Below are 14,921 nucleotides of genomic sequence, written 5' to 3'. Positions count from 1 at the left end.
GGAGAAGCGTGTTCCTTCCATCGTGAGCTTATATTCCCTGTATGTATCCTTCTAGAGTTGGAAAAGCAGCCAACTTAATGCTCCACTCTGCTACTTTACACTCAGCCTTTCACTAAGTGGACATCTACAAGCACTGGCCTTCCATGGTTCTTCAGTCAAACTCAGTCCCCACAGGGCTTCCCTGGTGGCGCAGTGGTTGAGAGTCCGCCTGCCGATGCAGGGGACACGGGTTCGTGCCCCGGTCCGGGAAGATCCCACATGCAGCGGAGCGGCTGGGCCCGTGAGCCATGGCCGCTGAGCCTGCGCGTCCGGAGCCTGTGCTCCGCAACGGGAGAGGTCACAATAGTGAGAGGCCCGCGTACGGCAAAAAAAAACAAAAAAACCCCAAAAAACTCAGTCCCCACAAAACCTCATCTTTCCTTGGCGAGAGAGCACATCCAGAGCCCCTGAGCATTTATTCTTGCTGCCTCCGGCTTTCCAGGGTCTCATAAAGCCACAGTCTTGTTCCGAGGAACAGCCTGGTTCTGAATCTTGGTTCTGAATTTGATCCGAGGGCCAAAATTACAAACTCATTTCTCAGCAGTTCTGAAGCTCAATTTCTCAGCTTGTCAACGGGGGATGAAATGATTGACCTCACGAGGTTATCACTGAAGAGCTAATGAGACCCCAGGTAAAAGTCTTTTCATCATAAACATTACAGCACTTCTTATGTGCTGGGCCCTTTAACACACTATTTCAATGAGTCAGTAGCAGACATGCACATCAGAAACAAATACAAAAATACAGGCCCCAGGGTGAACAAATGGGCCAATCAATAAAGGAGGGAAATGGAGGGAAGGAAAGGGAAGGGGCCTAGAAGGCCAGTGGGGCCCTGAGTCATGCTAAGAAGTTTCGGGGTTTTCTATGGGCCTTGGAGAACCATGAGAAGTTTCTGAGAAGGGGAGCAATTTGCTCTGGAAGGCCCTGTGGAAGAAAATTCCAGAAGTAGTTGCAACATGAGTTGCTGGAAAATGATCTTGGAGTCTGGCCACCCTGTTACAATAGCCGAAGCAAGAAATGACATCTTAACTGTGACGACGGGGGCCACGAAGGGCAAAGGACTGGGATGGACTTTAAAGCCCCCAACTACCAAAAGGTTTCGACAGCTCTGTCCCATCAAATACGCAGATCTGCAGGGATAAACTCTCCCAGGTGCTTATTTTCTAGGTCTCCTGTGTGAAATAAGGCTGCCCGTGTCCTGAACCACTAACTTCTATCCCTGCCTTTACCTCATTACCTTAACACAAAGCAAAATTAAATAACAAAAAAATCACTGCTGTCCGCTCGTGGTCAGAGCAGCATTATTCACAAGAGCCAAAAGGTGGAAGCAACCCCAGCGTTCATCAACAGATGAATGGATAAGAAACATGTGGTGGGCTTCCCTGGTGGCGCAGTGGTTAAGAATCCGCCTGCCAATGCAGGGGACACGGGTTCGAGCTCTGGTCCGGGAAGATCCCACGTACATGCCGCGGAGCAACTAAGCCCATGCGCCACAACTACTGAGCCTGTGCTCTAGAGCCCACAAGCCACAACTACTGAGCCTGCGTGCCACAACTACTGAAGCCCGTGCGCCTAGAGCCCGTGCCCTGCAACAAGAGAAGCCACCACAATGAGAAGCCCACGCACTGCAACGTAGAGTAGCCCCCACTTGCCGCAACTAGAGAAAGTCCACGCGCAGCAACGAAGACTGAACACAGACCAAAAAAAAAAGAAAGAAAGAAACATGTGGTGTGTACATACAGTGGAATATTACTCAGCCTTAAAAAAGGAAATTCTGACACATGCTATAGCGTGGATGGACCTGGAGGACATTATGCTGAGTGAATCAGCCAGTCCCCAAAACACAAATACCACATGATTCCACTTACATGGAATACACAGCATAGTCAAATTCATACAGACAGAAAGTCAAATGGTGGTTGCCAGGGGCTAGAATAAGGAGCTAGTTCTTCAATGAGTAGAGTCAGTTTTGCAAGATGGAGAGAATTCTGGAGATGGATGGTAAGGTGATGATGGTTGCATGACAACGTGAAGGTATTTAATGCCACTGAACTGGACACTGAAAAATGCTTAAGATTGTAAATTTTATGTTATGTGTATTTTGCCACAATTTTTTTAACAGTTTGAAAGGGAGAAAGAAAGGAAAAGAAAGGAGAGGGAAAGGAGATGGAAGGGAAGGGAAGGGAAGGGAAGGGGAAAGAAATCATTGCTGGACTGTCAGCAAATGGGACTGAAAATAATGCAATTCTTTGTCATCCAGGCACACCCTTATCTGGAAACCACCTCCTTTTCCCCTTCCAGGCAACATTTCATTACTGCTTAAAAATTCCCCTAACCCCTTCCCCTGCCCCACCTGGGGCTGACTCAGTCCCTTTCAGTATCTGAACGGCAGGAGCCAGCCTGAAGGTAGTTGACGCTGCCACCTTATCCTGTGTCCTGGGACACGTGGAGTTCCCCAGGATCAACCCTGACCCCATCCATCACTCTAGGACCCCAGTCCTCTCCAACCTCAGGTGCACGGGCCCTAGTCCTGGCTGGCATCCCACATGAGGTTGGCAGGTTCCAGAAAACCCTTTAGGGCAAGAGGAGGTGGAGCAGCCTGTGGGAACTCTCTGCAAGGGCCCCTGTGGGAGAGCCCAGGGCCTGCCTTCTCAGAGGCACAGGAAGGACACAAATGCGGAACACAGAACGAGGCTACGGAGTCAGCTTGCTTCTGCCCCTACTGCTGTCCTCCTCACTGACTCAGGGGAGACGGGCCAGGAATGAGGAGATGTCTCCATCAGCCCTTCCCCTTGCGAAGAGTGGATCCAGTCACTGACTTATTCATGTATTTTGAACTCAACTATTACGTGTGTACACGTTTAGGGTTATTATGGGTTTTTTGATGAATTGGCCAATTATTATAAACACTCTCTGTATCTGCTAATTCTCCTATTTTTGGTATACTCTATGTGTGGTCATTACAGCCATTCCAGTTTTCTTTTGATTAGTATCTGTATGCTATACCTTTCCCATCCTTTGACTTTTTTTTTTTAATACTGTTAAAAACATTTATTTTAGTACGGCCTACCGTAAATAAGTCAGTAGAGGTTCCACTCTGCCACAGACACATCTGAGAAGAGCCTGTGTCATCCAACTGGTGAACATCTAAACGATGTCCCATCTCTTATCCCAGCCAGAGTGCACACCTTCCATGTTGTTCCTCTGCATTGACTGCTTCCAAAACCAGATGAGCAAATAGTCCTTTATCCCCAAAGTAAGGTCAAAACAGTTGGTTCAGTCATTCCAGGATCTGCAACACTCTTCAATCCCAGGTAAGTCACGAGAGGAATAAAGCCCCAGCGATGGCAAACTGGCCTCCCTTGAAAAGCTGCTGCAGCCTCCGCTTGGCCTCTTTGCTCAGCTTTACCATGGTGATGGCCCAGGCGACACACTTAAGAGCCCCCTCCTTTTACCTTTAACCTACCTGCGTATTTACATCAAAGTGAATCTACTGTAGGCAACCTGTACACTGGAGTTTTGTTTTTTCCCCCAACCTGACAATATCTGCCTTTTAATTGGCGTGTTTAGTCTGTTTTTTTTTTTTTTTTTTTTTTTTTTTTGCGGTTCGCGGGCCTCTCACTGTTGCGGCCTCTCCCGTCGCGGAGCACAGGCTCCGGACGCGCAGACTCAGCGGCCATGGCTCACGGGCCTAGTCGCTCCGTGGCACGTGGGATCCTCCCGGACTGGGGCACAAACCCGTGTCCCCTGCATCGGCAGGCGGGCTCTCAACCACTGCACCACCAGGGAAACCCTAGTCTGTTTACTTTTAATGAATTATTAATGTAGCTAGATTGAAGTCTACTAATTTACTAGTTGTTTTCTGTTTGTCTCATCTGTTTTTGATTCTCTTTTCCTCCTTTCAAAAAATTTCAATAAAAATAACACTATCATCATGTTTGCTTTAAACAGTCAATTATCTTTTAAAGAAATTAAGATAAAAATTTTAAGTCTTTTATATTTCTGGTGCTCTTAATTTCTCATGCAGATCCACATTTCCATCTGATAGCATTTTCTTTCCCCCCAAAGAATTTCTTTTGACATTTCTTATTGTGTAAGTCTGCTGGTGAGCATTTCTCTCGGCCTTTATAACTGAAAATAAAGCTTTTGGTTTTACCCTCATTTTTTTAAGGATACTTTTGTTGATATAGAATTGCAGGCTGTTTTTTCTGCCTTTCAGCACCTTAGAGATATTATTCAATTATTTTTTGGCTTGCATCGTTTCTGATAAGTTAGCAATGGTTCTTATTGTTCTACATGCAGCATGTCTTTATCCTCTGGGAGATTTTAAGATTTTCCTCTTTCTCTTTGGTTTTTAGCAAGGTGACTATGATGTATTTACGTGTGATTTTCCACATGATTATCGTGCTTAGGGTTTGTTGAGCTTCTTGGATCTGTGGGTCAATATTTTTCACCAACTTTGGAACTTTTCAGCCATTACCTCTTCTAATATATTTTCTCATTCTCTCTCTCTCTCCTTTCCTTTTGGGAATCCAAATATACATTTGTTACATTGATTAACAACATCCCACAGATCACTGAGCTTCTGACCATTTTTTTCCAACTTTTTTTTTTTCTTTCTGTGCTTCAGTCTGGATAGTTTCTAATGCTCTGACTTCACGTTCAATGATCTTTCTTCCTGCAGCATCTGAACTACTGTTAGATCCATCTAGGGAAGTTTTCGTTTCAGATACTGTAGTTTTCATCTAGAACTTTTATTTGGTTCCATTTCCCTACTGATTTCTTGTCCTTAAAACTCCTTAAACATATCTATAATAAACATTAGTTCATTTTCTGCTAATTCCAACATCTCTGCCATCCTTGGGTCCGCTTCTACTGTATTTCTTCCTAAGTCGAGTACCTTTTCTATCGTATGCTAGATACTCTGAACGCTAAGCTGTCAAGAATCTGGATTTTATGTTCCTTCTTTAAAGAATGTTAAGTTTTGTCCTGATGGGCAGTTCATTATTGGCAGATCAGCTTAATTCTCCCGAGGCTCTTTAAGGTTGGTTGAGCCATGAGGTGAGTTTAATGATGGAAGGCACATGCTAAGAATGGTGGACCAGAAAAGCACAAGGAACCTGGGTCCCTTGAGCCATCACCCTGGCCCTAACTGGCCTGACTCTTGATTTTTTTTTTTTTTTTAATGTGCTAAAGAAGTTTTACCTTGAAGTTAAGCCACTGTTATTTTTGACTTGGACAACCAGCCGTTAAACACTATTTCTGTTATAATTCCTGAGCATCTACTAAGTAGCAGGCCCTGTGCTAGGTGTTGGGGATAAAGCAATTTATCGGTTAGATGTGGTTCCTGGCATTTTACAGCTTGGAACCTCGAGCAGGAGATGGCGAATTATGGTCCATAGGCCGAACTCTCTCACTGCTTGTTTCATTGGGACAAAGCCATGCCTATTGGTATACATATTATCTATGGCTGCTTTCGTGCTATAGAGTTAAATAGGTAAGACAGAGAGGGTATGGTCCACTAGTCCTTTACAGAAAAAAGTTCCTGATCCCTGTTTAGGGCAGCAATCCTCACTCAAATTTTTGGTCTTGGGACACCTTCACACTCTTAAAACCTGAGGACCCCAAGAGTTGTTGTTCATGTGGGTGGTTTTTGTTTTTTTTTTTTGGTTGCACTGAGTCTTCATTGATGCACGTGGGCTTTCTCTAGTTGTGGCACGTGGGCCCTAGAGTGCGCATGCTTCAGTAATTGTGGCTTACGGGCTTTGTTGCTCCACGGCATGTGGGATCTTCCCAGACCAGGGATCGAACCCCTGTCCCCTGCATTGGCAGGCGGATTCTTAACCACTGCGCCACCAGGAAAGTCCACATGTGGGTTTTGTTGATCAACATTTATCATATTAGAAATGAAAACAGAAAATTTAAAAATATTAATTCCTTTGAAAATAAAAATAATAAACCAATCACATGTTAACATAAATCACGTCCTTATAATTAATTATATTTTCCAAGCCCTCCCCCACAAATCAGTGAGAAGAGTGGCAGTATTTTACATTTTTGCAAATCTCTTTAATGAATGGCTTAAAAGAAGACCGCTGAGTCCTAAGAGCTGCTTTTGCATCAGTCTGTTGCAAAACTACATGTCACGTAGCCTCTGGGAAACTCCACAGTCCTCTCATGATAGGTAGAAAGTTAAAAAGGCAGATAATTTCTTAGTATTATTATGAAGTTTGAGCTTGCAGACCTTCTGAGAGAATCTCACGGGCCTCCAGGGAACACACTTTGAGAATGGTTAGTCTAGAAGAGTCCTGGGCTGACATTAAACAGAAGAAAACATGAGGTCTTAACTAATAACCATTGAACAACTGATTTAAAGAGAAAGAATATTGCTCTGTGAGGGAATATAAACACTGCACCTGGCCCCATTCCAGGAGCAGGGCGATGATCCCTTGAGGAACTGATGTTAAAAGCTGGGCCCTCGGGGCTTCCCTGGTGGCACAGTGGTTGAGAGTCCGCCTGCCGATGCAGGGGACCCGGGTTCGTGCCCCGGTCCGGGAAGATCCCACATGCCACGGAGCGGCTGGGCCCGTGAGTCATGGTCGCTGAGCCTGCACGTCTGGAGCCTGTGCTCCGCAACGGGGGAGGCCACAACAGTGAGAGGCCCGCGTGCCGCAAAAAAAAAAAAAAAAAAAAAAAAAAAAAAAGCTGGGCCCTGAGAAGGAGTTAACCAGGTAAAGGCAGGTGAGGGGGAAGACTCCTTCCCCGCCCCGCCACCGCTTCCTTCAGTATGTTTGCTAAGGAAACTGGGTTAGGCTTTAGAGAAGGATCAGAGATGAGGATTAACTTTCCCATGACTCCTTCCCTTGGGCAGAGTGACCAAGTCAGAGATTTGCACTGGGAAGGACCCAGGGTCCTTCTGACACTCCTGGAATTTCCCCTGGAATTAGGGACAGGGGAACCCTAATCTCTCTCCCAGGAGGCTAATGACCTACAGATGGGGCACAATAGGGAGGCCCAAATGCTGAGATGCAGAGGTTATAGGCCTGAGGACAGTTCTCCAGGCAGTCAGGATGCAGGGTCCCATAGTGACACATGCAGCAACACAAACCCTTAGCTAACTGCCTTACTCCAAGGCCATTAGGAGCCATTTCTCATCCAGATGGTTATTTGCTCTAATAGTTATTGGTTGAAGGAACCAGAGAAACTACCTCTGCACTAGATTCCCAGTCCCATTTCCTGGCTGCCAGCTCTACACAAACTCACTCTCGAAACCAGATGCTGCCGAGTTTCAGGATGGATTTCAGAGGCTGCCACTGCTCATGTTTTCTTTCTTTTTTAATAAATTTGTTTATTTATTTATTTGTGGCTGTGTTGGGTCTTCATTGCTGCGTGCGGGTTTTCTCTAGTTGCGGCGAGCGGGGGATACTCTTCGTTGCGGTGCGCGGGCTTCTCGTTGTGGTGGCTTCTCTTGTTGCGGAGCACGGGCTCTAGGCGCGCGAGCTTCAGTAGTTGTGCCACTGCTCTTTTTCCTCCTGACGTGCCCAACCTGGGAGTGTGAAAACCTACTGGGTTCAAGCCACCATCTCACCTCAAATTCCCCAGGCTGTTACCCCACTTGAAAAAGACTAGGCAGAGAGGAAAACCATCCCTGGAGGATGGAAGGCAGCAGATTCTACTCTGAGAGTAATGAAGTCCAGCACTCATCAAACACATATAACAAGTCTCACACTTTCCATGAGATTTATCTGTATTAGATCATTGAATCCTCCCAGTAGCCCTATGAGGCAGTTTACTTATTACCCCATTTTACAGGTGAGAAGTCGAAGCACAGAGAGATCTTGCAACTGACCCACAGCTATAGTCAGCAAGGAGTGGAGCCAGCACTAAACCCAGGCAGCACGGCTTCTCAGATTCAGCACCTTGAACCTTACATTTTACTGCCTTTAGCTTCGAAATGACAGGAGAAGTTCGTTTTTTTAAAAGTATCTGTGTAGATGCTCAACATCACTAATCATCAGGGAAGTGAAAATAAAAAACCACGAGATACTATGTCACACCCATTAGGATGGCTACTATGAAAAAAAACCAAAAACAGACAATACTAAGTGTGTTGGTGAAGGTGCAGAGACACTGGAACCCTTGTGCGCTGCTGGTGGGAATGGCAAATGGTGCAGCCATTGTGGAAAACAGCATAGCAGTCCCTCAAAAAATTAAAAATAGAACTACCATATGATCCAGCAATTCCACTTCTGGGTGCGTACACAAAGGATGTACAGGCAGGGGCACGAACAGATAGTTTTACACCCATGTTTACAGTGGCATTATTCACGATAACCAAAAGGTGAAAGTGTGTCCGTGAATAAATGAATGGATAAACAAAACATGGTGTAAACATACAATAGAATAGTACTCAGCCTGAAAAAGGAAGGAAATCCTGACACATGCTGCAGAGTAGATGGACCTGGAGGACATTATGCTGAGTGAAACAAGCCGGTCACAAAAGGACAAATCCTGTATGACTCCACTCACGTGAGGTACCTAGAACAGTGAAATTCGTACAGGAAGAAAGTAGAGTGGTGGTTGTCGGGAGCTGGGGGAGGGGAAATGGGCAGTGAGTGTTTAACCCGGATAGAGTCTACGTTTTGCAAGATGAAAAGAGTTCTGGAGACGGATGGTGGGGATGGCTGCACAGCAATGGGAATGTACTTAATGCCTCTGAACTGTACACTTAAAAATGGTTAAAATGAGGGCTTCCCTGGTGGCACAGTGGTTGAGACTCCGCCTGCTGATGCAGGGGACACGAGTTCGTGCCCCAGTCCGGGAGGATCCCACATGCCATGGAGCGGCTGGGCCCGTGAGCCATGGCTGCTGAGCCTGCGCGTCCTGAGCCTGTGCTCCGCAACGGGAGAGGCCACAGCAGTGAGAGCCCCGCGTACCGCAAAAAAAAAAAAAAAAAAAAAAAAATTGGGGCTGACTACATTTCTGAACTTCTGGATCTGAGAGAACACATTAAGTGCTGTGGCCTTTCCTTGGTCCACATGCCAAGCTAAAGAGGTGATTAGCAGGCTTAAACTACTGATTGCTAATCAGAAAGTTAAAAAGAAAAAAATCATTCTTTGTCAAAGAGAACAGGAACAAGGGGCCAATAAGCCCAGGGGTTATACAGTAAAAGCTGGATTATGCAGCGTAACCAGGCCCTTCCATCTTTTCATCGCTGCATTCTTGCCTGTGAACATGTTCTCCCAAAGCCTGCATTTTCATGACGTCATCGGGCTATTGCATTGCACTGATAACACATCATTCAACTTGGTGTGGCCCCTCACAAAGGCGGGCAGCATCCCTGAATGCAAACGAGGACATTCTGGATCATGAACAATTAGATCTAAACTGTTCCCGTACACTCGCCTCTCCCTCCCCACACAATCCTGCTTCTCTCTTTCCAGTGAGCGAGGGTACCAGGAAGACGGGAGAATAGGACTCTTTCTGAAAAGGCCTCTGTGCTCACCTTTCCAAATAGCTGTCGATCCTAGGAGGGCAGGAGGCAAAGAGGGAAATAGGAGAGGAGGTCCCAGGTGGGGAGCGGGGGGGTGCCTGGGTTCAGTGCCTGGGAACTGACAGGGAACACGTGCTCCGTGGGTCATCACAACCTGCCTGCCGGCCCCCCAACCACGGGGCCACATCTCTCGTCCTCACCGCCCGACAGAGCAGGGTCTGTGGGATCTGGCTGCCTGCAGACTCTAGGAAGGAGGCAGGATTCCAGCCACGGCTCCCTGGAGAGCTCGAGAGCTTAACTAATTCTCTAATCAGGACACGTGGACAAAACGCTCTGAGAAACGGTGGAGAAATGGTTAGCGATGTTATATCAACAAGCACCAGTGACCTCTAGGAGACAACGATGCAGCACTGACTGACAAGCACCCGGGGCCGTGGAGTCACAGAGCCCGCAGTAAAATCCAAGCCGCTCACCAACTTGCTGTGTGACCTTGATAAATTCTCTAGCCTCTCTGGGCCTCAGCTGCCTCCTCTCGAAGGCACAAGCGAAATGGTAAATGCATATAAAATTCCTCAGTAAGTGACAGCTGTCACAACCTCCAGCTTGGGGGAGGGGGTGCTGCAGCACTGAACAAGATTTTTGAACGTTACCATTTTCTGAATGTGAAATTTTGACCAAAGGATAGCACCGTACTGTCTTCCTCCTGGAAGGGAAGGAGGAAGGGTAATGTGGGGAGATGGGAAGAGAAAGAGAGTGGATTCAGAAATGACATCCTTATGAAAAAAATCACGAAAGAAACTCAGTAATGACCTTAAAACCTTATAATCCCTGACGCCCTCATGGAATTTCAGCAAACGTCTGAAGGATTCTGACAGATCCCACATTTAACACTGGCTGCTCCCTTCTCACCAGCTCAATGCGAGAAGCATTTATTTGCTGAGGGCCTACTGTGCACGGAGCCCTCAGCGGCTCTGCCCTGCCACCTATAATTCAGCCAATCCTCTTTCTCTTCCAAGAACCCAGGAAGGTTCCAACCCTACTTCGGACTGAGAGCAGGTGCCCTCACTCTGACTTCATGCGTTAAGAGGTCAGCCTGTCTCCGGGGCTAAGGTCCCCTGTGGTCACAGCAGTCTGGGCTGACCCTAGAGTCTCAAGCAGGCCAGGCCTTCCCAAAGTCACCTTGTCCCACGACTCCACGTATACACAGATAAGCAAGCAAGATCAGAGGAGGCACCCTGGACTGGTAAAGCAGGTTTCGGGGTGCTCAAGCTGTTAAGATTAAGGAAATACGTTTTGTTTTTCAGAGCGAGGTGATGGGCAGCATTCTTCAGCTCACAGGCACCTGGCTCTCCCTTCACCAACACGATTAAGGCAGCCTGTCCGGGGCTTCTCCTATTTTTGCCTGATTTCTGCTGGGTCAACGTTTACCAGTTTGGCAAATGGCAATTCGGAGCCTCCCACAGAAAACAGTGGCAGCGGTCTCTGAGAAACGCTGGGGGAAAGGACTCTTGGGAGTTTCATGGTCCGATAGCTCTATTCTTTGACTCCTCCTGCCTTGACAAGGGGAGGGGGGTGTTGAACATTCTAGAGGCCCTGAGTTTGGCGTCAGGCTTGGGGCTGGCAAACCATCCTTGAGTCTTTTTTTCTGCTGGAGTTTTTCCAAAATGTAGATAGAGAGCTAGGTTTCCACTGGGGACGCCTCAGCCCCAAACAGGTGGGCTGTGCCCCAGGCCAGCCAGAGCCCTGGGCTCTCCTTGGGTCCGATACTTGCCCTCTGGCTCCAAAACTTGACCTAGGAGTTCAGGATGACCGAGAGAAGGACTGGAAGGTGGCGGCTTCCTACCGGGAAGCATCTACTCTGCGGCTTCACCGTTACCTCTCAGCTGCCTTCGCTCATATTCATTTATTAGTTCTAATTAGGCACAAAACTTTATGCTGGGCCTGGGGAGGCTCGGCAGGATGCGTTACCATTCAGCGGAGAACACAGGCAGGAGAGAGAAATGACGATGTGGCAGAGCCGTGTTAGAAGGGTGCACAGAGGGCCCCCTACCTGAGCTGGGACGAAGACAGCTAGGCAGGCTCCTGGGAAGAGGTGGCCCTTTAAGTGGGTGTAGCAGCACAGGGGGGGAGCACCAGCAGGCAGGGCAAGGATCCGGTTTGTGCAAAGGAAAGACAGTGCCTTGTGGGTAGGGGGAGGAGAGGTTTTTCAGTTTTATTAAGGGGTATTAGAATCGGCTGGGTGGCAGGTTAAAAATGCAGATTCTGGGAAGCCCCGCTGAGATTCTGATTCAGTCGTTTTCAGGTAGGGCCCCAGGAATCTGTGTTTTACAAGCTCCACGGGGGAGTAAGGCGGGAGGTTGGCCGATCACACTCTGAGAAACCCTGCCTTGAAGGAGTGGGGGAAAGAAAAAAGCCATTTGTGGCTTTGATGGGATATTGATTTTCCTGGAATGTTCCCAAAGGGACTTTGGACGGCTCACTAATGACTCGTTCTTCTGTCATTTTACATAGACACACATACAACATCCAGCAAACTGGAAATGAACGCAGGGAGGGTGTCGGGAGCCTTGCTCACAGTCGGGCTGTCACCCTGTTCCCGGGATGACGGTGGGTGTTATCTCGGGAATGTGTCCTGGCAAGGTCCACGCTTATGCAGTTACGGTGAACCGGGGCCAGGGAGCACTGATGGGAAAGCCCTCTGGCATCCAGCCACACCTCCCCACCGCCCTCATGCCAGGAAGGCAAGGCGGTCCACAGGGCCTCATACAGACTTTCCCTCCGGCCTGCAGCTGGCTGCCTGCCCCTCCCGCCCCCGGTCCCCCACCAGGAGCCTGCCCTCTCCTGCCCCAGTGCCGCCCCACTCAGGCTGCCCCTGGCTGGGTCCAGGGTTGCGCATGGGGGTCCTGGCTCAGCCGGTCCCAGCCTTGGCCATGGGCACTGTTTCTGCTAGCCCCCTCATGGCGGTACTTCTGCCCTGTTCTAAGCTAGTTCCAGGGAGCCTGCCATTTATTTTGCTGGCTCAAGCCTCTGCCTGGGAAGCTTACTGGGGACCCCAGACCTCCTTGTCTTGCTCTTGCCACTGTTCTCTAAGAGCTGGAATTCTGCCTCTGTGATCTCTGCCAGGTGCCTGCGGGCCACCTCCTCATTCTGTGTTGCAGTTGAGAGACACTGCCCCTGCCACCAAGGGTTCCCACCTTCTGACTGCCCCGTGCACCCCGGAGACCACGTCCTGCCACCGTGGTGGACTTCTACACAGCCTGCCTCCACTCTGACCTCTGGCATCTGACCCCACTGGTGGGCATGCTGCAGGCTCAGGACCCTGTCTTTTCTCAGCAGGTGTGACCCCCCCCCTTTCAACTGAGCCCTCCCCCACTCCCATCCCCGATCTGGCTTCAATCCCTTATTCCATGTGGGGCTGTGGGAACAGGCTGAGAAGCTCCTACCCCTCGGCAGTGTTTATACCTGGTTGTAAGAATCCACTGCTTCCTGATATTATCTGATATCTATATCGGAGCTAGTTAGAGGCACAGTCAGCTACAGAACAAAAAAACAAAACAGTGCTACGCAGACATAAGTAGTGTTGACTGGCCAAGGCTACTCAAACATTAACCTGCAAGGACCACTGGGGATCTTGTTAAAATGCGATTTCTGACTCAGTGGGTCTGAGGTGGAGCCTGAGATTCTGCATTTCTAACAAGTTCCCCGGCGATGCTGATGTGCTGGTCCACAGGCCCCACTTCCAGCAGTGAGAGTCAGGGTCACGGAAATGAATGGGAGCTTGCCACAGGGGATGAGGCCAAAAGCAGGGCTCAGAATCGAGCATGTGCTCAGCGAGAGTAACCACCAGGTCTCCTAACTGCCAGACATTCAGAACAGTTGACTCTGGAAGTTCTGAGAAAGAACGACCTAGGGATGCCAGCTGCCCACGTCCTCTCCTGAGAGGAGAGCTGCCGTGGTTGGTACATGACCTCTGAGCCCTGTTGTGATTTCTTGCACCAGGTGAATCCAGTTCAAGGCCAGCTCTGTCATCTTTCCAAATCAGCATCTCTCACAAGAATTTGAACCGGGGACACCGGGTTAGCTGTGGCTGCTGAGGCGAAGAGTTACGGGTTAGCTGGGGTTGTGAAGGTCATATGGGTCACCTGCAAACTAATGCTGTGATGATGTCATGGCTGTTAGCATTCTTAGGTACTTATTCTGAGTACTGCTCTCGGCTACGTGTCCTAAATAAGAGAATCCACGCTATAATTCTCACAATAACCCCTCAAAGTGAATGGCGGTCTAACAGCGTGAGCTCTGGAGCCAGAGAGCCTGAGTTTGAATCTTGGCTTTGCCACTTTCTAGCTGTGTGACGTTGGGCAAATTACTTAGCCTCTCTGTGCCTCCACTTCCTCATCTATAAATGAGGATAGTAACAGTACCTCCCTCAGAAAGTTAGTGTGACAGTTAATTGAGCTAATATAAAACACAGAGCAGGGCTTGGCACCCAATAAAATCTTGGCTATTATTCTTCTTCCTCTTATTTGTATAGAGTGAGGAAACTGAGGCTCACAGAGATTAAGTAGCTTGTCCAGGGTCACACAGCAAGTTCAAGGCAGAACTAATTCATAACGTGGTTTACGAACGTATGAACAAATTTCAGATTTGTTGTAGTCTGTCTGTAGGTTTCAGAGGTAGCAGAAACCATGACATGAGCGGGCCGACAGGAGGGAACAGAGGGACGTACGTGGAGACCGCTGTTCTTCACGGCCTCCAGCTGCAGCTCCTGCCATCCCGGTAGTGGGGGCCGCTATGCCCATCCTTAGATTCCTGTGAAATCTCTGACCTCACAGCAGCCTCTCTTTCCTAGAGCCATGTCACGTGGGCCTCTGTTGCTTTTGACCAGAACAGGCCTGGCTTAAAGTAGATACCCTCTAGCCAGAGTGGCACGGGAGATGACAGATGAGGGAAGGCCTCGTGGAGCAAGTGGTACCCAAGGTGGCCAGTGAGGGAGGCGGGGCTTCAACGTACACAGATGGGCAAAGATGTTGGTTTGAGACCCGGACTGGATTCAGTTTTAGATTTGTGGTAGTTTGCAGTGCTCGCCTGGACAGAGAAGTGATGTCCAGCCGGAAACTGGAAATAAGCACCTGAGGTTTCAGTGCAGAGCAGGTGGTCGAAGGCCTGGCGACACAGGCCGCCACTAGGGAGGAGACTGCACAACGCCTTACTCTCCTGGATAAGAATGACTGCCAGGAAAGGAGGAGAGCTGGCAATACGGTTAGACACTACAGGGAGGTCAAGGAAGATGCCGCCACAGGTCTCCTGGTGACACTCCTGGAACTTTGCTCAGAGAATGGGGGTGGGAGGAGGAGAATGGAGGGTATGGCGGGAATGGGGGTGGGGTGGG

General features: G+C 48.7%; 1 protein-coding gene and 1 pseudogene across 2 annotated transcripts in view; both read right to left on the bottom strand.

Annotated features, from left to right (window-relative positions):
- The window catches only part of WWC1 (WW and C2 domain containing 1), a 153,327-nt gene that overhangs the window by 120,875 nt on the left and 17,531 nt on the right, over positions 1 to 14,921 (bottom strand). The window lies entirely within an intron of this gene.
- Positions 3,285 to 3,451, bottom strand: LOC309820695 (mitochondrial import receptor subunit TOM7 homolog; annotated as a pseudogene). The gene has a single exon. The product of its transcript is annotated as a mitochondrial import receptor subunit TOM7 homolog (transcript).

Source organism: Grampus griseus (assembly GCF_964374135.1).
Source record: "Grampus griseus genome assembly, chromosome: 3".
NCBI classification, from domain to species: domain Eukaryota; kingdom Metazoa; phylum Chordata; class Mammalia; order Artiodactyla; family Delphinidae; genus Grampus; species Grampus griseus.
Note: the sequence above shows the minus strand (reverse complement) of the source record. Positions and strands in the feature narration are given on the sequence as shown.